Source organism: Rhinoraja longicauda, chromosome 18, assembly GCF_053455715.1.
Source record: "Rhinoraja longicauda isolate Sanriku21f chromosome 18, sRhiLon1.1, whole genome shotgun sequence".
NCBI lineage: Eukaryota > Metazoa > Chordata > Chondrichthyes > Rajiformes > Arhynchobatidae > Rhinoraja > Rhinoraja longicauda.
Window position 1 is genome coordinate 18707885 of NC_135970.1, and position 4130 is coordinate 18712014.

At 43.2% G+C, this 4130-nt stretch overlaps 1 protein-coding gene across 1 annotated transcript in view; it reads left to right on the plus strand.

Annotated features, from left to right (window-relative positions):
* rab3il1 (RAB3A interacting protein (rabin3)-like 1) overlaps positions 1 to 4130 on the plus strand; it is a 111983-nt gene that overhangs the window by 9132 nt on the left and 98721 nt on the right. The window lies entirely within an intron of this gene.

Below are 4130 nucleotides of genomic sequence, written 5' to 3' on the forward strand. Positions count from 1 at the left end.
TGCAGCCCATAAACCGACAAGACAAAGGAGTTAGTGGTGGACTTTAGGAGGCGAGGAACACCCCTGTCCCCTGTCTCCATCAAGGATGTGGATATGCAATTTACCAAGGAGTACAAATACCTTGGAGTTTACCTGGACAGTAAACTGGACTGGTCCAGGAACACTGAGGCACTGCAAATGAAGGGACAGAGCCATCTGTACTTTCTGAGGAGGCTCCGCTCTTTCAACGTCTTCAGTAAGATGCTGCAGATGTTCTATCAATCGGTGGTGGCCAGTGCCATCTTCGCTGTCGTGTACTGGGGTAGCAGGGCGAAGGCCGCGGATGCCAACAGAATTAACAAACTCAACAGGAAGGCTGGCTCCGTCCTGGGGGTGGAGTAGGATTCACTGGAGATAGTCTTGGAGGGGAAGATGCTCCTCAAATTGCAGAGCATCTTGGACAATACAGCTCACCCCCTGCATGACACACTGGTCAACCTGAGGAGCACCTTCAGCAACAGACTGGTTCCACCAAGATGCAGCACAGAATGCCACTGGAGATCCTTTTTCACTGTAGTAATCAAACTGTACAACTGTTCTCTCTTCTGTCGTGGGGTAGACTGACTCACCTTCCCCTTCCTCCCCCCATCCCAATATTTACACATCCCAAATCCTGAACTTTCCACTCGTCACTTTAATTTCATGTTTCATGTATCTTGTTGTGTTTTATTACTGTTGGCAGACCAATTTCCCTCTTGGGATAAATAAAGTTCTATCATATTGTATCATAAAACACTCTTGACTATTGAATTATGGTCGATGGTAAGTAGGGAAATTACTGATAGCTATCTTAAAAAATAGAGCTATATGCTAATGCATATTCGTACTGAAATGGAATTGAAGTGGGTGTCACTGTTTATCATATAAGCTTTATACATTACTGAGAAAAATTGGAAAATGGATGAGAGGCAAAACTATTTTTACAGCTGACCAAGAAAATAAATAAATGTTGCAAAAAAAAGATATTGCTCAGAGCATGATTGATAATTAAAAGCATGTGTTACCATATTTGTATCTGGCTTTGGTCAGTCCTATTTAGAGCATAAGATTGTTAAAAATGAAAACAGGAAAAGTCCATAATGCCCCTCACACCTGCTCTGCCTGTCAATAAAATCATGGTTAATTTTTTATCTCATCACCACTTCTTGCAGCAACCCCATATTCCACAATTCCTGTAATAGCCAAAAATCTATCGATCTTTGTCTTGCGTGTACTCAGTGATTGAGACCATACAGCCCTTGGCAGAAAATTCCAAAGATTCTGAATGAAGAAATTTATTTTTATTTCTGTCTTGAACAGCTGATTCCTTATGTTGAGATTGTGACTTCTGGTTTTACCATTTCTAGCTCCAAAAGAAGTTACCGTGTTTGACTAAGATTACGTTCCATTCTTATAAACTTGTGAGAGTAGAGGCCCAATCTGCTTACTCTCACTATGTAATAACATTCTCTCTTCTCCCCTAGATCAGTTTATCCTCATTGCACTTTCTCCATCACACAATTTCCTTCTTTAGATAGAGAAAGCAGACGTGTGTACAATACTTTCTGTGCCGTCTCACCAATGCCCAGTATACTTTCAGAGATAGGTGTTTACGCTTGCACTTAAATCTCTCTGCAATAAAGGGAGGCACACCACTTGCTTCTCCCCGCCTTGTTGTTTTGAAGTTCAGTGCTCCAGTTAGGTCTCTTCATAATGAGAAAAATGTGGAATATTTGAAAGAGGGGTTTCAATCTCAAATCCAAATATTGAAGTGCAGATGGTAATGCGATGAAAGCTTGTCGGACTTAAAGAGTTAAATTAAGAATTTTAGATGCTGATCTAAAGAGCAAAGAGTGGGGATAAATGGGTCCCTTTCAGAATGGCAGGCAGTAACTAGTGGGGTACCACAAGGCTCGGTGCTGGGACCGCAGCTATTTACAATACAATTACAGGGCGGCACGGTAGCGCAGCGGTAGAGTTGCTGCTTTACAGCGAATGCAGCGCCGGAGACACAGGTTCGATCCTGACTACGGGTGCTGCACTGTAAGGAGTTTGTACGTTCTCCCCGTGACCTGCGTGGGTTTTCTCCGAGATCTTCGGTTTCCTCCCACACTCCAAAGACGTACAGGTATGTAGGTTAATAGGCTGGGTAAATGTAAAAATTGTCCCTAGTGGGTGTAGGATAGTGTTAATGTACGGGGATCACTGGGCGGCACGGACTTGGAGGGCCGAAAAGGCCTGTTTCCGGCTGTAGATATATGATATGATATGATAATATACATTAATGACTTGGATTAAAAGTACCATTAGCAAATTTGCAGATGATACAAAGCTGGGTGGTAGTGTGAACTGTGAGGAAGATGCTATGAGGTTGCAGGGTGACTTGGACAGGTTGTGTGAGTGGGCGGATGCATGGCAGATGCAGTTTAATGTGGACAAGTGTGAGGTTATCCACTTTGGTGGTAAGAATAGGAAGGCAGAGTATTATCTGAATGGTGTCAAGTTAGGAAAAGGGGACGTACAACGAGATCTGGGTGTCCTAGTGCATCAGTCACTGAAAGGAAGCATGCAGGTACAGCAGGCAGTGAAGAAAGCCAATGGAATGTTGGCCTTCATAACAAGAGGAGTTGAGTATAGGAGCAAAGAGGTCCTTCTGCATTTGTACAGGGCCCTAGTGAGACCGCACCTGGAGTACGGTGTGCAGTTTTGGTCTCCAAATTTGAGGAAGGATATTCTTGCTATTGAGGGCGTGCAGCATAGGTTTACTAGGTTAATTCCCGGAATGGCGGGACTGTCGTATGTTGAAAGACTGGATCGACTAGGCTTGTATACACTGGAATTTAGAAGGATGAGAGGAGATCTTATCGAAACGTATAAGATTATTAAGGGGTTCGACACATTAGAGGCAGGAAACATGTTCCCAATGTTGGGGGAGTCCAGAACAAGGGGCCACAGTTTAAGAATAAGGGATAGGCCATTTAGAACTGAGATGAGGAAAACCTTTTTCAGTCAGAGAGTCAAAGACGTACAGGTATGTAGGTTAATTGGCTGGGTAAATGTAAAAATTGTCCCTAGTGGGTGTAGGATAGTGTTAATGTACGGGGATCGCTGGGCGGCACGGACTTGGTGGGCCGAAAAGGCCTGTTTCCGGCTGTATATATATGATATGATATGATATGATATGATAAATCTGCGGAATTCTCTGCCTCAGAAGGCAGTGGAGGCCAATTCTCTGAATGCATTCAAGAGAGAGCTAGATAGAGCTCTTAAGGATAGTGGAGTCAGGGGGTATGGGGAGAAAGCAGAAAGCAGGAACGGGGTACTGATTGAGAATGACCAGCCATGATCACATTGAATGGCGGTGCTGGCTCGAAGGGCCGAATGGCCTCCTCCTGCACCTATTGTCTATTGTTTATTATCTATTGGAACTAGTTCATAATTAAGGCATAATTAAGGCTGTCAAAGTATGAAATATAGACAATATATTTAGGCCTTGAAGTGTAATAAATTAATATTGGAGGCAGCTGAACAGAAAACCACGGTAGGTTTAAAAAACTCAATTGGATACCTGAAGATAGACATCCATATCGATCCAGGGACTCCAGCAGTCCTTCCAAGTGAGACAGAGGTTTACATGCACCTTCTGTACCCTCCTATACTGCATGCGGTGTTCCCTATGTGGGCTCCTGTACATCGGCGACCACTTTGTCGAACATTTTTACTCAGTCCACCAAGGCCTACTGGATCTAACCATTTTAGATCTGGTTGCTGACCATTTTAACTCCCATTCCCATTCTGACCTTTCCATCTTGGGCCTCTGCGATTGCCAGAGTGAAGCCACAAGCAAACTGGAGAAACAGCATCTTATATTCCATGGGTAGCTTACAATCCAATGGTATGAAAATTGAATTCTCCAATTTTAGGTAACTTCTACAATCGCTTCCTTCCAACTCTCCTTTCTTCTCCCCAACATTCCTGCCACCCCCTTACTTTAACATAGCAAGAGATTCATCAGCTCTTCATTGTGTCTTTTCCACCAAATGCAGAAATTACAGCAAAAACATTAGTCGTTTTCTTTTAATCCTTTTTTAAAGAAAAATATATTATGCCTT